This window comes from Pogoniulus pusillus, chromosome 16 (genome assembly GCF_015220805.1).
Source record: "Pogoniulus pusillus isolate bPogPus1 chromosome 16, bPogPus1.pri, whole genome shotgun sequence".
In the NCBI taxonomy this organism is placed as follows: domain Eukaryota; kingdom Metazoa; phylum Chordata; class Aves; order Piciformes; family Lybiidae; genus Pogoniulus; species Pogoniulus pusillus.
The window spans coordinates 5,797,929-5,818,561 of record NC_087279.1 but is presented as its reverse complement, the minus strand read 5'-3'; the positions used below and the strand labels follow the sequence as shown (position 1 = coordinate 5,818,561).

The 20,633-nt window shown below is 44.8% G+C and overlaps 1 long non-coding RNA gene across 11 annotated transcripts in view; it reads left to right on the top strand.

Annotated features, from left to right (window-relative positions):
- Positions 1-20,633, top strand: part of LOC135182302 (uncharacterized) — a 213,398-nt gene that overhangs the window by 166,104 nt on the left and 26,661 nt on the right. For 9 of the 11 annotated variants that reach the window (XR_010305155.1, XR_010305152.1, XR_010305161.1 and 6 more), the window contains exon 3: positions 9,070-9,245. This is a non-coding gene — a long non-coding RNA (uncharacterized LOC135182302). Of the gene's footprint in view, positions 1-9,069; positions 9,246-20,036; positions 20,073-20,633 lie in introns of those variants that run through there. The other 2 variants (XR_010305158.1, XR_010305160.1) reach the window with 2 other exon arrangements.

Sequence of the window (20,633 nt, the reverse complement as noted above, 5' to 3'; positions counted from 1 at the left end):
CCCCAAGGAGGGATGACCCAGACCACTCAGTCCCTTTCCACAGCATGTAGCTTCTGTGGTGTTTGGAGAAGCCCAGGCTGGTCCGGTGCCCAGCATGTGGCTGCTGCTGGGCTAATCCTGCTCCTTTGGGGCTGTTTCCCCAAATCTAGTCTCTCTTTTACATTTTCCTTCAGGGCCACACTTGGGCATGCTGTGATTAGGTGTAATCCCTGCCCTGGCAAACCTGTGGAAGCAAAGGCATGAGCTGTGAGGTGCTCTTCCCACTGCTCAGTTCACCATCCTACTGATACAGCATTGAGCAATGCTTTCCAGAGGAAGGCTGGACACATCCACCTGGCAGTGACACCCTGTAAAGTGTGTTTATGTAGAAGTGATGAGGTGTTGCACAGAAATATCTTGTTACCTTCTCCCTGGGACAAATTAGCTCAGCCTGAGTTAAGTGCTGTTGTGTGTAGAAGTCAAACAAACCAGGTTAAAATTAGGCTGGTTATTGTGCCACTTTACAGCCTCATGATGGTCCCCACTGGGTGCTCATAGAACCAGTCAGGGTTGGAAGGGACCACTAGGATCATCTCGTTCCAACCCCCCTGCCACGGGCAGGGACACCCTACCTACATCAGGCTGCCCAGATCCTCATCCAGCCTGGCAATGCTATTCAGAGAGTGCTTTGATAAAGAGAGGTTCAAGCATATTCTTGACGACTCTGGAGCCGTGAGGCTGGCATCTGTAGGGGAAAGAAATGTGGTTAAATATATTCCTACGAGTGATAGGTGCATGGAAAACCCTTTTTTTCCCCTTTATTTAATTTTTTTGGCAGAAAGCAATTGGAATGCAACTGGGCAGGCTACAGACCCACACTCCCTCTGCCAACTTTTGTAATAATAGGAAGCTAGTTACAGTAAACAGTGGTAAATAACACACTCATGAAATCCAGTGGGGAATAAATGATTTGGTCTTATACAGGAAAACAAAAAAAAAAGGGGGGGGGAGGGAAAAAAGGAGACATTGGTCTACGTTTTAAATATTACTGTGCCCCACCCACACTGTCTCCAGTATATCCTATAACAGTGTTGGCTCTGGAGAAAAATGCATATAATGACTGCACTCAGTCATCTTGCACAGAAGCATGACTAGATAATAAAACAAAGATGCTGGCTTACCAAAAAAGTCACATTCAGCTCTTTGCACCCTTTCACCACTCACTCTCTCCATTTTTACATCTAGAAGGAGTTTGGTGACTGGATTTATTCCTGATTTGTGAGAATGGAAACAGAATGAGCACAATGCTATTTCTATCTGTGCCAAATATGTATAGTACATTGCTTGCAAAATATTTATCTGTGTTTCCTCCCACCCACTACTTTGTTGCATTCACCATTGCCTGGGAGGAGAGGTAGAAGAGGCAGCAGATAAATGAAGATTGGAAAGGATGTTTACTTGAGGGAGATTTGCTGTGAGTTATGAAAAGGACTTTTTAAAATACTACTTCCCAACGTTTTTCTGGGTGTAAACAACAAGTTTAGTTATACTAATAGGTTATTCCAATGCCCAGGAAGGATCCGTTGCCTTTTCTACTGTAAGCTCTTTTTATAATTAGAAAGTTTTTCCTTACAGGTGGGGAGAAGATTTTATTCTCTGTCCCTCTGCAACAGCCTTTTACATATCTAACATCTTCTATTTCTACCCTGATCAGTCACATTTCTGTCTCCTCCTGCCGTCTTTTGGCCCCAGTGATGGTCTCTGATGGGTTCTTTCCAATTACTTCTCGCTCTCTTGAGCACAACACTGAAGATCAGATGATGAAACTCAAGCCAATCTCCCCCCTGAGCATGATGGCTCTTTTTATTTTCATGTCAGGGTGACATCTCATATCCACCTTGTGACCTCCTCCACATAAAGCAGGACAGGTCAGAGTAAGATGACTCCAGGTGTCACAGATACACAGCCATGCTCCAGGGCTAGGCTGGAGTGCAAAAGTGGCTGTCTTGAAATAACTCAAGGGCAATGCAAGAAGAAGCAGCCTTTTCTGTTTCTCCTTCAGCCTAGCTGTTACAGTCAGGGTCTGATCTGCAAACATGTCCTTCCTGTGAGGTTCAGACCACAAAATTGACTGCTTGCCACATTCTCCTGTTGTTTTTTTCCTTGGGTCACTGTATGAATCTAGTTTATCACATCTAGGCCTGTGCTAAACATTGTTAGTGTTGAGCAATCTATGAAGTCAGAAACTTCCCATGGAGAGTTTTTCTTTGCTTCATCCAGAATCCACCAACCCATAGAAATGTACACAGCATGGTCCCTCAAAAGATCCTCCTTTGTCACCTCTGGGAAATTCCACTACTTCATTCCTGAGCTCTTTCACAACTCTTGATGTCTGTTGGGGAGGGCAGGGCTCATTGCTGAGCCCCAGGCTCCCAGCTTTCCTGGGATTCTCTTTAGTCTGGAGAGGGGAAATACTGCTGAGGTATTCCCTTCCAGTGCTCTTCTGAGCTCTTCCCAAAACAGCAAGGGAAGAAGCTTTAGTGTGATACTTGGTGGTGATACTGCCATGGTGAGCAATGGCACTGCTCTTGCTTCTGCAGAGGACACACCATTACTTACTGGAAGGTGAGGTGAAGTATTGGCTGGAGTTAAGGAAAAAACATTTTGGGTTTGGGATTTCATCCAGGTCATGTAGATGGTGGATCAAAAGGAGCAGTCAGGACTCTGTGTCTATTCATGCACTTGGAGCAAGAGTAGGGAGACAATGTGGCTCAACCCTGCCAGGAAGGACCACATGTCCCATCTTAGCTGACCATGAGTCTCATCCCACTGCAGCAGCATTTCCCAGCACGCTGCAGTGTGCTCTGGATATACTCCCTTCCCTCAGCTCCCACTGGGACCATTTACTGACCTCACAGGTAACTGATCTGCCATTGTATGAGGCACAGAAGATGGAATAATAAATAAATAAATAATAAATAATTCAGAAATAACCTTTTCTCACATAAAAATCCATGTTCCTGAGGAAAAGTACACATGGCTAAGGCCAGGAATAATCCTTTCCATTCCAGCAAAAGCTCCAATTCCCCTCCTTTTTTTTTTTTTTTTTTTGGTGTTAAGTCACAGACTCCCTTTATCTCCTCCCATAACAATCTCATGCATAATAAAAACAGGGCTTCCTCTGAAAATCTTTTGTTTTCCAAAAATACGAAGAGTTCCAGGGAGAGCCTCCAAGATCAATTTGCTATCTGATTCCAAACAGAGATGAACAAAATCTCTGGTTCTCTCCACCGCCAAATATTTGTGGTGACAAGCAGGATCTGCCCCTAATGTCAGCAGGAACATCAACAGAACATTTCCAGCATGTTCTCACAAATTTGCCATCAGTTCCCAGGCCATTTGGTAAAACTCTACAGACGTCTTGGGTTTGCTTTGTTAAAACCATGCACACAGATGTAAAGAAAATAGCACCCAATGACTTTTCACCACCTTTCTTGTCATCTTCTTTTTTTTTTTTTTTTTTAACAGACTCTTAAAATGCTATGTGGCTCCTTCAAAATGTTCAAATAATCACTCCTGCTTTGATTATAAACAAAGAAAACTTTAATTTGTCTCTTCAGCCAAGTTCAGGAAAATCAGATCCCCTTGCTCAGTTGGGGAGGAAAAGACAAACAAATGTAATGAAGTCAGGCAGCTGGGGTGGGGGGGGAATATAGAAAGAAAATGTACTGATTAATGGAGAAAAACAGCTTGCATTGGTTTTTTTTCAAGCCCTGTTGTCCTTCTACCGACTGCCTAAACACAAGGCAAAAGTGAAAGTGCAACCACCTCTCTGCTCCTTTCCTCCCTGTGGCACCACCAGGGTGGTGGAGCTGTGCTTGGACCCACCCTTGGAGGTGGGTGTCCCATCAGCCCAGCTGTTACCACTCTCTCTGGCTGGTGTGTTTTCCGAGAAAACAACAGCTGCTGCTGTTATGTTCCAGGTGATGCTCAGACCAGCTGGTGCCCATCTCATGTTCACAGAGAGATGGATGATGCTCGGTATTTTGGGGAACCACACCTGACATCTTTGCTCCTTCCTAAGCATGGAATGGTAGGCGCTGAGATTGCTGGAGAAGCCAGTGCTGAAATAAATCAGCTGTGGCAAAGTTTAAGAGAGGCTAAGCAAGGATGTTCCAAGAGGATCCCTCCCACCGCAGCTTAATGTCTGGTCCCAGCCCTTGCTACTTGCCCAATATGTACTCAGCAGCTTTGGCAGAGGTGCCCACTGGGTTCGGAAGCGTTCTCAGGGTAGGTTTTCACTATTTCACAGTCCATGTCTTTAGAGTGGAAAAGACTCTTCCCATTTGTAACTAATTTCCAGTGCTTTTGCTGCCACAAGTGCTCCAGGAACAGCCTCTTACAGGCTTGAATCTAAGAGTTCAGTTCAAGAGACAGCACATGCACCAAATTTAAAGATCTTCTAATGATTTCAAATATCACTTACATCACTCTAGAAGACACCAAGTTCATCAGAACTAATGTAAATCTCTTCCTTGCTGCAGTTCCTCTTGAGGTACAGCTAAACGCTGCAGACACATTACTGTGACTGAATGCACATAATAGGTATTTGTGCATGCAAATGGACGGTTATATGTGAGCAAGTAATTACCTGATTTGCATGCCCAGGCATGGTAATTCAAATGTAAATTAGCTGTGCAGTTGCAGATATATTTCACATCTACAGTTGCCTATTTATAGGAAAAAAAAGGTGTATTTTTGTCCAGCCAAAAGGCTCTCTTACCCCCCTGATAATGTGATGTACCTGGCACACACTTGCATCTGCCCAGGGGTGAATGTCATCTGTGTGTACGTCTATGTGAGAACTGCTCTGCCCAAACTGGGGTTCAACTTTATTTATAGAAAGCAGCAACAAAGGGTTTCTGTCCCACACCCACCCAAATCAATGCAAGTCTTTCTGGTGACTTAAACGGGCTCTGACTCAGGCCCAGATGGAGCAAAGATACTTCTTAAATTATTTTTAAGGCAAGAAGCGTTGCACACAAATATGCAAATAGATTGGCAGAGACATCTGCAAGCCTCTGTAAACTAAGGGGTGATTATACAGCTGCACGTTCATGGCTTTCAAGTTCCCTTCTCAAAACTTGCAAAATTATTTTGACGATGCAGAAGTCAATAAAATATTTACTTAGAGGAATATTTTGCTTCTGCATTTGCAAACTTCAAAGCAACGCTCAAGCCGCAGTTGTATTTTCCAAAGTTAGTAATGATGTGTTTTTCTACAATACCATTGGTATGTGCAAATAATTACTTCCCCCCCCCCCCATCTCTTTTTTGATACAATTTCATTATTTGCATTGCTACTAGTGGCTCACCAATAAAGGCGAACATCACATTAGGATTCATGACAGTTTTCACATTGTATTATCAATATGTGGAAATAATTGTCTGCTCCGGGATTAAATTACATTATTGTGTATCTTTTTCATGCCTAATAAATAATGATGGATGGCTTTTATTTTCATCACCACCTGCAACCGTTTAGTCACCTCTTGATTGTCGAAGATAAAATGATAAAAGGCAAGTGTTATGTTGCAAGCAAAAGAATGCAGTCAAAACAGTTACATGCCTCCCGTTTCTGCCTACCATTCTCCAGCCCTCAAAGAGTAATAGATGTTGTTCTGGGAAGGCTGGCAACCTGCAAACTGGCAAGCGGTTCCCATAAATTGGGTGAGGGGAGGAAAATGTGGAAAACACTTTATTTTCTTGTAAAACAATAATTATTTCTTAGTGAATGATTCATATTCTGAAAATTAGGTTCTTGTTCTGCTGTGCAAATCAGTTACGTGCAATTAGAATGCAAAGCAGAGGCACATACTTAGTGTTTAGTCCTTTTAAATAGAAATGAAAACAGCCTGCAAATTGTACCAAAGTTTAAAATGCAGACTAGGTGATTTTGAAATCCAAAGAAACAAAACCATGCATAATAAAGAGCCCGCTCAAGCTCATTCCGTTTTCTTTTTGTTGTTTTGGGTTTTTTTAATTGCCAGTTGTGAGGCTTAATGGTAAAAATAGATGTTGCATATTTTAGGAAGCTGTAAGGGCGAAGTTCTTTGCCAGTGTTGATGTATTTATACACAGGCTGATGGCTGCATGGGCACACACAGACTCGCAGTTTATGTCACTTTTTTACACGATCATCTTTTCTACTAGGTCAAGTGTAATCTTGAAATTGTTGTAACTCCTACCTGCACATCCTGATCCAGTAACTCTTTAAGCTGAAAACAAATGGAGTTGACATTTTCAGTTAAAGCTTACATTAGCTATTGTCACAAGTCTTTAATCAAGCTCACCCTCTTCAGATATCCGGTATTGTTAGCTGGGGCCGCTCTGCATGGAGTGCTCTAGGAGCCTTTTAAAAATAGCAGAGCAATATTTAGAATGGAAAGTTATTGCTGGATAATTTCATTAGCTGTGAGTGTATCAAACTGAGCTCAAGACAAAGTCATCCTCTCTTGTGTTTTTTTTCTCCCCCCTCCCCCCCTCCCCTCCTCTCTTTAACAAAATAGTCAGTTCTGAGTCAAAGGTTTATTCTCTGTGTGCAGTTTCACATGCTTGGCTCTATTATCTTTAAATCATAAGATGACAATCTTCTCAGGCATACCAGAGAGTCAACCAAAATCCAACAGTAATAGATAATCCTATCAAATGTCAAGTTACTGAGGAGAAGCGGTTTGAAAAATAGGCCAACAGTCCATTACTTGATTTACCTTGAGAGGATGTTAACATTTCTGTAGTCTGCCTTCAACGGGGTATACTCTCTCTGTATTGCTAAGAAGCACGTTTCAAGCATTTAGAACTATTCCTGTTGCTTGTGTTTAAAAATACACCTTGAATTTTCTCCTACAAGCAGAATGTGTTGTTTAAAATAACAAATACTTTTCTTTCAGGGACCAAAAAACCCACAGGCCATTGCTACAGCCCTTGTCCCTCAAACACATAAACACCAACAAAATCATCCACTTCCTAGCCCAGATTTATGGCAGAAATGATGAATTAGTTTCACTAATAGATGAAGAGTAGAGTTTGTGCCATGGTCTAGTTGATTGGATAGGGCTGGGTGCTAGGTTGGACTGGATGATCTTGGAGGTCTCTTCCAACCTGATTGATTCTGTGGTTCTTGAGGTGTCCACTCGACCTATAGAAATGCCTTGACCACAGAAAACTGTTGTCAGTGATCATAAGCAGGGACTCAAAAGGGCAGTGCTGAGTGCTGATGCACTCAAACCACTTGCGTGGCACTGTGCCACCCTCAACTTGAACACATCAGCACTTACTTGAAACACGTTCAAACTCATGTATAGGGAGATGCTGTGGGAGAAGACCCTCAAAGCTGCTGCACCAAACAGAGGAAGCTGTCCTTGAAAATTTTCCCAAACTTTGAATAGGCAAAAAAAGTTGTCTGGAAAAACTCCTCATTGCCATTACTGGTACATCAGAAGTTCAAACAGAGCATCCCTCAGAGGCATCATTCTTTTCCCATTTTGCTCAGCTGTAGCACTACCAAAACCTCCTACAGAAGGCACAGAGGGAAAAATCAGGGGCAGAAGTAACATCTTCTATGGGAATATTCTCATTAGCTGCAGCATTTGCAATGCATGAGAGATTTTTCTTCTGATACATTTGCAACCCTTTTAGATCCACTGATTATAAAGCGTTTTTCCTGCCTGGCACCTTGCTTAAAACACACAGGCAAGCACACAAGCACATGCACACACATAGAGAGCAAAGGGCTGACTCTACAGCTGAGAATTTTCCTTCTCCTGTACGGATGGGTCTGGGACAGAACAGAATCCTCTGCCCCCAAAGCTGGAGCTGCAGGGGTGACACATGTGCTGTGCTGTAGGCAGCCGGGCAGCTGCATGGCTGCAGTTCTCAGAACTTTACTGCCCTCTCCAAATTAAACCCAAAAGTTTAGCTGAAAAATAAATGCTCTCCAAGTTCTGCCTGCAGCCAGAGGCAGTCACTGTCTTTCTCATCTGTGCTCTCCACCCATGCCTTCGTCAATAGGTAATTTTCAGACTCAGCTCATTAACTCCGAGCTGTTGATGGAGCTGCAAACACTCCACCCCGCTGTCGTTTTGAGGCTGTTGCCCACTATTCTCTTCTTGTTTAGCTGACCTGCTGTGGCATTTGAGATGAAAAATATTTGTTTTAAATTCACAGCAGTTGCTCAAGTCTCTGAAGAGGGCTAATGCTGATTCTGACATCCAAAAGTGTTGCAGCATGGAAAGGGAAGCAAACTTTTTTGGCTGGAGTTCGGCAGAGAGGGCGGGACGTGTAGCAGGCTCGGGACACCAAGAGACATAGTCAACGCCGGTTTTGGCCTCAGAACATGTAGAACATACACACACATAACATAAACAGGCATCAAGATAAGGAAATGACAAGGAGGCAGAAGGAAAATGGGTTTAGCTAGCAGATGTCCTGGTGAGGAGAGGGGATGCTCTGTTTGTCCTATCTGTGCACAGATACAAAATCCTACCACTCCGGCTGATGTGAGATTGCTGGATACCTTGATGGATGCTCTCAGCCACAGGGTCACTGGTGCCAGAAGGCAGAGTGGGAGAATCAAGTGGTTTATGCTGTGGCCCAGACTGATTTTTGCACCTCTGCAAAAGGACGTTGTTGGTAAGTATCCTGGTATGGCTGCTGCTGTGAGCCACTCATGGGCATTTATTTGTCTCACAGATCATCAGCACTTTTTGATCCTGCTGCCAGTGCGTGTCAGGCCATGGCTTTGCAAGCTAACAGTTCATGACCCCAACAGGAGCCAGGTGGGGAAGATTAGACAGCACCCACCCACAATGAGCCAAATTAATCCCTGGGGTTACATTACCTCAGTAAACAGAACTACAGGGCTGAATGCAAAATTATGCTTCTGCTCTCATCAGTGTTGTCAGTTCCTCCAGTGCAAGGTTGGCAAAGTCACCCATGTTGAAAGTGGGGGACAGTTACAGAGAGCAGTGGTTCAAGAGCTGTAGTTTGAAAGCTCTGTACAACTCAGTATGGGATTCTTATGTTTTTCAGGCATAGATGTACTTGGGTGATGAGGTGCAGCAAGTGACAGAGCTAGAACATCACAAATCCCTGCTCCTGGTTTCAAGAGTGCTGCCTGACCCAAAGGAAGATACACCCAAGGAAGCAGCCACCAAATTCTGTGACAATTTCACGTGGTACACAAGAGGGAACTCTGCCCTGGGCAGGTAAGGCTTGAAGTTTTAATTCTGTCTTTTTCCTCCTCTTGGCTTTGACTTGATTAAAATCAAAGTGAAGTTTCATGTAAACATGAGGAGGAATTTTTTCACTCTGAGGGTGACAGAATACTGGAATAGGCTGCCCAGGGGGCTTGTGGAGTCTCCTTCTCTGGAGATATTCCAAACCCACCTGGACGTGTTCCTGTGTGATCTGGTTTAGGTGATCCTGCTCTGGCAGGGAGTTTGGACTGGATGAACTCTTGATGTCACTTGCAGCCCCTGACATTCTCTGATTCTGTGACAGGGCCAAGGGACAGTAACCTTCACCTTGTAGACATTGAGTAGATACCTGGCACTAACAATGTCTGCAGCTCAGAGCTGCAGGTACCAGACCCAGCAAGCAAGCAAAAAGCATCAAGAATCACACAGCCTTGGTGCTGTTGTGAAGCAGATGTCTCCAGAAGGGTGAGAATATGTCTCATGGATCCTGTGATTCGGGGTGAACAAATCTGCATGTTTTAATGAAAATGACTATCATCCACATTTTGTTTTCTTTATAAACATTTGCAGTGTATCAGTAGCCAATCTAAATGTCTCAGCAGACAAGTACATACTGTACTTCAGCTCTCTTCTGGAGTTTTGGAGAAAACATGTTAGCTGGAGCCAGCTGATATGTTCTCTGTGGGTCTCAAGGGCAAACTCTTTCAAATTAAACATGAGCTTCATGTCCTTTCCAAACTTGTTTTGTGCTCTTTTTGCTACATCTTCAAAAGTTCCTCAAACCATTTCTGCTCCCTGCCATGCTCAGGGACGTCTCCTTTCCCAGATGGTTCAGGAGGGTTCCTGGCTGCTGTGCAAAGCATGGCTCTTCAGGTGACTAAACAAGAATGAATTGTGCCTGGGTCCAGGAAGGAGATCTGCGAATAACCTCCTCTTAGCAGGGCTGTGATCCATTTTGCTTTTAATTGTGATGTTTTCCTCTTTTGGATGAGGATCATCTCGTCCAGAGGGAGGGCAGTGTGCGTGCAGAGGTAGCAGAAGCTCTTCTGCAGGCTGTGCAGGCAACTGGCTCGGTTGTGAGAGTCCAGGCAACACCTATGACAGCTTCATTATTGGAAGGTGAACCTGCTGTCAGACAATCTTTTGTCACTTTAAAGCAAAGGTAAAGGATCTAAGAAAGCTCTTTCTTGCTCGCTTTTTGGACAGAGACATTTAGATTGAGTGCCATGGCTTTCTCTCACTACAAAGACTACAAAGGTATTTTTATCTTAATTAGATACTTTCCGTGGCCTACTTTCTCACAAGCCCTTGTCCAGCCAGCTTGTCATTTCAGCCATCATTCAGGCACCCTCAAATCCAGACCAGCTGGTTTCAAAGCAGTCTTGGCACCACGCTACCCAAGGGCTCCCACACGCTGGACAGAGTGGGAGCATCCACCTTCAGAGACCAGTTTGAAGCGGTCCTCAGCTGACACGAAGAGACCATGGCAGAGCCCTCTGCCTCCCCCTCGGAGGCTTTGTCATCCTGCTGTGTGGAGGGGAAGGCTCACTCCTCTGGCATATGCCAGCCAAGCCCTTGCCACTTGTTTCTCTAGGCTAATGCAGCAAGAGCAGCCCGATTTATCTTGACAGAGCAGTTAAGTAAGTGGCACAGATTTCACATGTCAGCCTCTGCCTGCCTAATCTTACAGTTATCCCATAGCAAGTGACTGGCAAGAAGGTTCAGCATCATGTGGTGGCAGTAGTCAGTAGGCTTCAAAGTGTGTGCTGCTGAACTAAGTGTTTTGCTTGGCTGTTTTACACAGGCTGGATCCAAACTCAGAGGAGTTTGTAGAATCATAGAATGGGTTGGGTTGGAAGGGACCCTAAGGATCATTTAGTTCTAACCCCGTGCTATGGGCAGGGGCACCTTCCACTTTGACCAGGTTGCCCAAGACCTCATCTAACCTGGCCTTGAACACCTTCAGGGAGGCATGTCCATGATCTCCCTGGGCAGCCTGTTCCGGTGTCTCACCACCCTCACCACAATGAATTTCTTCCTGATGTTGAGTCTAAATCTACCTTCTTCCAGCTTAAAGCCTTTCCCCCTCATCCTATTACTACAAGATCTTGTAGCAAGTAATTACAGCTTTCTTGTAGGCCACTTCAGCTTCTGGAAGGCTACTAGAAGTACTTCCCAGAGTCTTCTCTTCTCCAAGGAGATCTTACAGTAGCCTTCCAATACCTTTGCTCCTTTCTGTGAGTTGACCTGAAGGATGCTCATCTTCAGATGAGCTATGGACCCATTGATCCTGACCTACAAACTGACTTCCCAGCTTCATGTCACTGCTATATTGCTTTATGACCAAGGCTCTTGGTGGGACCTAGCCACCATCTGTAGTTCTGCCTGCTCCTCTCACTCAAGTAATGGAGGAGGGGTCCCTTTCTCACTATGGCAGCTAGGCACAGCGTCTGTGTTGGCTGCCTGTCTCTTAGGGAGCTTAGGGAGCAGCCAGACCTCACTTCTCCCTAGCAATATCCAATGGGTTGGTAGTCCTTGTAGGTCTGCTCAAATCCTGGGAGAGATGAGATGTTGCTATCATCTTTGTGCAAACAGAGAAAGTGAAGGACAGATTCTTGCAGGTGTGTTACTGGATCTAGAGACCTGAGAAGGAAAAGATTAGAAGCCATATCCCATGGCAACTCCTTTACATGAGAGATAATGGTGCAACTGTTTCTGCCTGCCAGATAAAGTTAAGCCAAACATCTCACCACTACTAATTGCTGTGTTGTCTGTAGTAAATGGGCTTAGGTAAATAAAACAACTGCAAAGAGTACCCATAAACACCAAAGGTAAGGCTGCACGATAGAGTAGTAAAAGGATATTTATGTTGACAGTGGCTCAAAACTTCTGCAGTGGGAAATCAGCTACCAGAGGCAGTAGCTCTCATTGTGTTATTGTTCCTTAGGTGTGAAGGAAGGCTGCTTTGTGCATTCTGTAGTTGATGTTATTTGCCAATGGTGATACAAATGCAACTTTCACGCTACAGGAATGGACTGCTTGTGTCACCTGAAGCTGAGTCACTGCTATATCATGTTAGCATCAGTAGAGTAACTCAACAGAAGCTATGTGTTACTTTTTACTCAGAGCTCATTCCCACCACAGACTATATAGTCATAGAACCAACCAGGTTGGAAGAAACCTCCAAGTTCATCCAGTCCAACCTGTCACTCAGCCCTGTCCAATCAACTAGACCATGCACTAAGTGCCTCATCCAGTCTTTTTTTTTAACATCTCCAGGGACAGCAACTCCACCACCTCCCTGGGCAGCCCATTCCAATGGCAACACGCTCCCAGTGAGGTGCCACTCCCATGCTCACATTACCATGACAAGCCATGATTTGTAGTCTCTGAACAGTCCACCAGTCTAAAATTCTCTACCAGAGCCTGTCTGAACTCTCTAAGTATTCCTGTGATCTCTGGCAGAGACATCCCTTTCCTCCTCTTGCTGGGACACTGACAGAATACATGAAGAGGTGTCACTGTGACTGCCCTGTTTGTAAGCTCTTCTCCAGGCATCTCTTGCTGGCTGCTGTTAGAGAGGGCACATGACAGTAGAGAAATGCTTGGTCTGAGCTGGAATGGTTGCTTTCTTTACCATACAAATGTTTGCTATAGCTATTCATGCAGCCATAGTAAATCCCCAAACCACAGCCCTGGTAGTTAAGCCATGAGATTAGTCAATTTTGGAGGGATGTCTTTCGATGTGGCATGACATGAAGTGCCTGTATCATGTAAGCCTGTGTCATTGTGGTCCACCTTGAGAGCAGATACTTTCAAATTTGCTTGTAAGGTCTTATCTCCTCTTTCACTTTCATTCAAGTTTTTTCCCCTTCTTTACAAGAATAGGAAACTGCTGCTCTTGTAAGCTTACTGCATGCATCTGCTGCTGCTAATATCTTGGGACAGAGTTTGTCTTTGACTTGATGCAAAAGATTACCCAAAGGACGTTTGTTGCACCTCATGCTATGGGTAGAAAGCCTTAGAGACTGCTTGCATCCTGTGACTTATTTCTTTTGCTTCATTACATTGGGGAGTTTGTGTGCAAAACCACTGCTCCATTCTGTAAAGTTGTACTTCCATCAGTGTTGCACATCTGATACAAGTAAATATCCCAATTTCAGTAAAAATGGGCAAAAACTGTACCCAGAATTTCTCTAAATTTTCCAGTGCACATTTCTGGAGGTGCTGGAGTGGATGAAGAGAAGGGCAATGAGGCTGGTGAGATGTCTGGCAAACATGACCTATGAGGAGCAGCTGAGGGAGCTGGGGTTGTTCAGTCTGGAGAAGAGAAGGCTGAGAGGAGACCTTATTGCCCACTCCAACTACCTAAAAAGGAGGTTGAAGTGAGGCTGAAGCTGGTCTCTTCTCCTGAATTACTAATGATAGGACAAGAGGAAATGGCCTCAAATTGCGCCAGGGGAGGTTTAGGTTGGATGTTCAGAGGAAGTTCTTTCCTGAGCGGGTGGTCAGGCACTGGAACAGGCTGCCCAGGGAGGTGGTGGAGTCACCATCCCTGAAGGTGTTTTATAAAAGAGTGGATGTGGCACTTGAGGCTATGGTCTAGTGATTAAGGATGCTGGGATGAAGGTTGGACTGGATGATCCTCGTGGTCCTTTCCAACCATAGCGATTCATAGTGATGAGATGTTGTGCTGAGGGATTTAGTTTAGTCAAGGACTTGTCAGTGTGAAACATTGGACCTAATGATCTTGAAGCTCTTTTCCAATCTAAGAAATCCTGTGATTCTGTTTTTTCTCCTTGTTAATGGATTTCAGCAGGACTGTCAAGAAAGCTCTCACTGATGTCATGTGGCCTCAACCCCCAAAAGTTCAGAGGCTTGTTAAATGTTTATTGCTGTCCTTCAGACTATTTGTGCTACTCTGCTGAAGTCCAAGTTTTTGCCTTAACAGAAGAACATAAACTCTTATTTTGGCAGTGGCAAAAGTTTTCTCAGCCTTCAGACTTTCCTATTGTAAAGTCCAGTTGCATTAGGTAAATTAGGAGAGCTAACAGCAAATGAGTATCACATTCTAAAGTAGTACAAAGCAGAACAAGAGAAATTGCTACTGTGCAAAAGACAATATTTAAGGAGCATGTCTTGGGCAAGGCAAAGCCATAACCAACACCAAAGCAGAGTCCCTCTAAACTTTTTAGTAAAGAAATTAATAGAAACCTTCTCCTTTTGTTAGTTTTCCCTTTTCTGAAATGTTTGGGGCTTTCTTTTGTGTTACTATTCTTTCCATTATGATGCCTATGTGAAAAATGGAGATAAAACAAGACAGATGTACTGACCATGGTTACCAAGGGAGCAGTTTCCTTAGCAATGGCAAAGCAGTTGTCAAAGTAGTCAATGTTCCTTCCCTCTCTGTCTATCTCTTACATGGCTTGTTTTTACTAGTTTACACAGCTTGGTTGCACAAACAGCTAATCATAAACTCCAGATTTCCAGGAGCAGGCAAATAAGGCCTAGGTGGGTCATTAGCTGGATAATCTCACTCTGGTTCCAGTTCAGTGTCTACCCAAACTTCTTCATTTGTTCCATCATTTTTCATAAGACATTAACTGTCTAAAGAACATGAAAGTCATCCAAATGGAAGCATAGCCACATACTGCACACCCAGATACAAAAAAGATAGGAGCTGAGAGAGAAGTATAAAATTGCCACCTCTCCAAAGCACCAGTCCCTTCCTCTTAAGGATAAAGATGGCAGCTAAAATAATCCCTATAAATAGGTCTTGTAACTGCCTACATGAAATGGTTATTATCCAAGAGTAGATGTCTGATCCTGCAACCCTCACTGAGGCTGAAGAGCGGATTATGCTGCACTATAACACTTATCACTCTATGGGTGCCTCTGATGGTGCTCCTAAGTGTGTGAGGTCCCTGGGCTGCATCTAGAAGTGCCCAGTTGAGGCCATTACCCAGCAGGCAGCCACCTTCACCCTTGCCACTTGCTGGGATCTTAGCACCCTCTCTGTAGCCTCGCTCCCAAAGCACATTCAGGTTCTGAGAGACAGCAAGAAGGAGGTGAGATGGACTCCTGCTGCTCTACAGAAGAGATCAGCTCTAAAGGAACAGCAGATCTCAAATAGTCCTTGGAAAACACTGTTATCTGGAACTCCAGGCACTGTGACCACGAAACTAGAAGTGATTCATACCAAGCAGAGTAATCCCAAGAACATCAAGGCAATAATGAAGCTCATTCCCATTCTGTATTTAAGTTTAGCACTTAGTTTCAATCAAACCATGATTAAAAGTTGTGGGTCAATAGGCTGGTAATGTAGGCAGATCTGTACTGCAGCAGTGGTTGCAAGAGTCCTTTGTTCTGATGATTTGCATTAGGAAACAAGTATTGTCTTGCTGCCCCTATTTCCAATCAAGGGCAAACCTGCTTAGTACCAAGCAGAGCTAAATTCCTATACGCAGGTATTTCCAGGGAATCTCTAGTTGCAGGTTAGAAAAGGACACTTTTGAAGTCATGGATTTTTTGAAAGGCAGTATTAATACAACCTCACAGTATCCACCAAAGGGTCACTAGAGAAAATACTGACTGGAGCACTTTTGGACTAATTCTGGGTTGCTAATGCCACATTGATGTCACTGCTAAGATTTGTAGCTTTAAGTGCGGTTACTAAAAACATCTGCTAACAAATGGCACCTCAGAGCTTTCTGGTAATCCAGCTGCTTTGTGTGTATTCTTCTTTAACCTGTGGCTAAAATTCACACATGCTCATTTTCCAACACGTCCTTATTTACTGCCTGCAATAAGTATGGATCTTTTTGTTCAGGTTGACTGGAATTTAATTAGACACTGATAAAGAGAAGGAAAAGTGTGATGTTATGTGGACACAGATCTGGGTGATTGCCACTGCTCCCCGTTCTCTGTGCAGCTCAGTGCCAGGGGGTAGGTTACCAGCTACATCTGTCCTCCTCCTAGAGACATTCATTTCATGACTATAATATTTATGATGCGCTACTTGAGGCAAAGTTTGGAGTTTTCTTGAGTTCTGTTTACAAATACCTCTAGCAGGAATCTGACACCTTAGAGAGGAAGGCACAGAACAAGCTAGAAGTGCAATATCAGGTAAAAGTGTTGCTGGCCTCTGATGTGTGACTTGCATGCCCTTGCTTACAGCACCAGGGCAGAGAGAGGGAGCAGGGAGAGGGTTAGGATCACGGTGCCACCTGCAAATGCTATGAGCAAAATCCATCTCTTCTCTGCCTTACTAAGAAAGCTGAACAGAAAAGGAAGAAAAAAGGGCATGGCATATTCCTTAGTAATTTCCTCTATTCCACATCAAGGCAGTTTCAGATTCAGAGAATCTCGTGGTGTTTGAATCCCATAGATCTGCACAATCCTTGTGAAAACCAGTATTTTTGTGTCAAGAAATGTGGGAACAAAGAGGAGGGAAAGGTAAAAGCCACATGAGATCAAATAATACTCAACTAATGAGACACTTTTTCATCTAGAAGAAACAGTGTGCTGTATGTGTGTGAAGGAATGGGGAAGGTCTTATTTCTGCTGTGCACAAAATGTAAGTATACAGCTTGGGTTTTTTTAAAGGAATCTTGGACAGGGAGGTAGGAAAGCTACAGGAGGGAAGGTGGAGCAGTGGCAGTCATCAATCTGGTGGGAAAAGGCAGCAACAGGGAGGGACTCGGATTGCTCTCTGCAAAGAGGCAAGTTTGTAATTTCAACTGTAGGAGGAACAAACCCTGAGGTCAGCCATAGCCCTGAATCATGTCAAAGCCCATGGCATGTGTGGCTCTCTTTCCACACTCTCCCCAGCCCTTTTACCTCAAAAAAACTACAAAGATGAGAAGGTAGTGGTGTCAAGTCACCTGGGAGCACAGCTTTGCCAGGACAGCCACTCAGTCCCCATCTCCCAGCCACAGCCCTGCCAGTCCCTAATTCAGCAACCACTTAACCACCCTGCAGTGACCTCCAATTACCAAAGTGGCAGCTGCGCAGTTCACTGGCCACTGGCTGAGCTGATTTCTTTAATACTGTGGTCCCAACCATCTGCTGTGCATTTGATGTAACTTTTCAATTAACATTCCCCAAGGATTTGCTGTGCATTATGGCCCCAGCCATTCCCACACCCATCGCCCCTCAGCTGCACCTCTGTGACTCTTTCTAACTCCTGCACAGACACTTCAGGCACGGATTTAATGGCACCTACCTAAATCACAGAATCACAGAATGGCTGGGGTTGGAAGGGACCTCCAGGGACTGTCTAGTCCAACCCCCTACTAAATCAGGGTCATCCAGAGCAGGTTGCACAGGATCATATCCAGGAAGGTTTTGAAAGTCTCCAGAGAAAGAGATTCCACAACCTTTCTGAGCAGTTTGTTCCAGTGCTCAAAGGAAAGAAGTTTTAACTCATGTTTGTGTGGCACTTCTTGTGTGCTGCTCTGTGCCCTTTGCCCCTTGTCCTATCACTGAAAGGAGACTGACCCCATCCTCTTGACATCCTCTCTATAGACATTTGAATCTCTTCAGTCAGAGGTGTGTAAACACGTATGCAAAGGCTTTGCAGAAGAGAGACCTAAATGCAGAAGCAAAGGGTTATTGAATGTGACTAGTGCCACTCACAGAGACAGCCACAGGATTAGAGCCTGGCAAATGAAGGGTGATGCACTAACTGCACCAGGCAGAAGCAGAAGCAAAGCTGTCCTTCTTGATATCGAGGTACCACAAACAGTCCAGGAGCAGGGTAAGTTTTGCTGACAGGTTACATAAGAATAAACAAAACTAAAGCAATAAGAATCAAAAAGAAGAACCAGGCCATTTGCAGCAGGCTGAGATGGCTTTCAGATCTGACACTTCAGCTGAATGCAACTCGTGTTCAATTGCCTGCAGTCTTGCGAGGAAATCTTTGTGTTGCTCAGTTTCGTGGTGTTTGCTTCTTTGCTTGCATAGTTCTTTGGAGCTAGTGAGCTATTTTTGTTTGTTTGAGGGTTTGCAGGCCCACGTGTGTGAAATATTTGACAATCTTTTTGAGTAGGGTCTAAAAATACGGGCATTTGCCAAGAGGAAGAAGGGTAGAAACCTGCTTCAGCGACTTGCATTTCTATTCTCACTTCAGAGCTGAGTGCTCATCAAAAAAGTCTGAGAAGAAAGTGTCTGGCTTTGGCCCTGTGGAGTTTGCTGCTGATGTGCCATCAGGTGTGAAAACCAAGAGTGCCAGCATGGTGCAAGACTCAGGAGAAAGAACTGGGCTGAAGAGATGCTGATAAATTATCAGAAACAGGAAAGCTAAACTGAGCCAACAGAATTACATCACTGAAAAGAGGGAAAGATGAGTGAGGTGCAGAGGGGAAAAAAAAGAGAATTGCAAAGAGGGAAATCTTCAACTGAAAGAGAGCCACGAGGATGCTCAAAGGGCTGGAGCACCTCTCCTATGAGGACAGACTGAAAGAGTCGGGGCTGGTCAGTCTGGAGAAAAGGAGGCTCCGAGGAGACCTTATTGTGGCCTTCCAGGATCTGAAGTGGGCTACAAAAAAGCTGGGGAGGGACTTTTCAGGATATCAGGGAGTGATAGAACTGGGGAGAATGGAGCAAAGCTGGAGGTGGGGAGATTCAGACTGGACATGAGGAGGAAGTTGTTGAGCATGAGAGTGCTGAGAGCCTGGACTGGGTTGCCCAGGGAGGTGGTTGAGGCCCCATTCCTGGAGGTGTTTAAGGCCAGGCTAGCTGAGGCTGTGGCCAGCCTGATCTAGGATAGAGTGTCCCTGGCCATGGCAGGGGGGTTAGAACTAGATGATCCTTGTGGTGCCTTCCAACCCTGACTGATTCTATGATTCTATGAAATCTTCGACTGAGATATCATATTCACAGCTTGAGAGATCAGGAAGGGCACAGCAACAGAGAGGGAAGGGAAGGTGGGAATAAACAAAGGACAAAAGTGACACAAAATAAGCAAAGGATGGCATGGAAAGACTAAAATCCACCAAACCATGTGGTCATTTTAGGGCATTGTAGCAATACAGGGAAGAGAGAGCAAATTGCAGAGCAGCTGGCTGTGAAATGAACGTGAGGAAGCCAAGGCACCCAGTACAGGCAGCTCTGTCAAGGTGGGTCTTGGCGCTGTTTGGAGACTGATTTATTAGTTTATAATAATAACTGTGTCAGTGTCACTGCTAACAGAGTTCCAGCCATGTGCATAACTTTGTATCAAGGCAGCATGTTTGCTCAAATTTCTGAAATAAGCAGCACCATTAAATTAGGGAAAAACTCTGTCCTCACTGTCACTTGTGCCAAAGGAACCAATACTCCTTTCCAGAGCCATGTAGCCAGCCCAGGACAAATCTGTATTAGCACCAAGTGTCAGTGAGTAACTCTAGAGATGGCAGGAACTCCATACAGACCTCTATTGCTCTGGGTAAAACACACTGGCACGTAAAGAAAAACCTTTTTTGCCATGATAGATATTTGTTTATGCTTCTGTTTAGTGGAGTGGGCTTTTAACTTATCACTTTGGGACATACTTTAGGAAAAAATTGCCTAATTAACTGTGTCAGCTCAAAAATAAAACTGCACAATGCATTTCCCCTTTTTTTCCCCCCAAACTCATAACACCTGGGTTCTGTTGGAGTCTCCTCCCACCCCAGGTGTCACCACTTTACCCTCCCTACCACTCCCCTTTTCAATCTGGGTCTTGTTGGAGTCTCCTCCCACCCCAGGTGTCACCACTTAGCCCCCCCCACCCACTCCCCTTTATAAGTGGCCCCAGGAAAGGCAAGCCCCAAGCTTGCCCAATTGGGCAGAAGGATCCTCCTCGGATCGTCACTGGTGAGTCCTCCGTGGTGCATCACTGGGTGAATGGTGGAGGGGATTCAAAGGCCAGGGGCCCTGGCCTCATGATTGCTCTGACCTTGCTCTGACATCACTCACAGGTGCTGGGTAGGCTTCCTTAAGCTGAGTTTCTCCTTGTTGAGTTGCTTCTTTCAGCTCACTGAGAATGATCTGGAGTACTTGGCTGAACCTATACCAGCTCACACAGGAACACATCCAAGCAAGTCTTGAATATCTGCAGAGGAGACTCCACAGCCCCCCAGGGCAGCCTCTTCCAGTGTTCTGTCACCCTCACAGTCAAAAAATTCTCCTTTGTGTTTACTGAAACTTCCTATGCCTCAGCTTCCAGCCACTGCCCCTTGTCCTGTCATCAGGCATCACCAAGGAGAGTCTGGCTCCATCCTCCTGGCACTCATTTATCCTTCTGTGTAAGTAAATGACCAGCTCTAGAATGTAGGTAGAACAAACAGTACTCCAGGTGACCTCAGGTACCAAGTGCAGTGGCAGTGCTCACCTCTGCAGGCTGAGTCTCCCCCAGAGCAAAACCCTGCAGCCTGT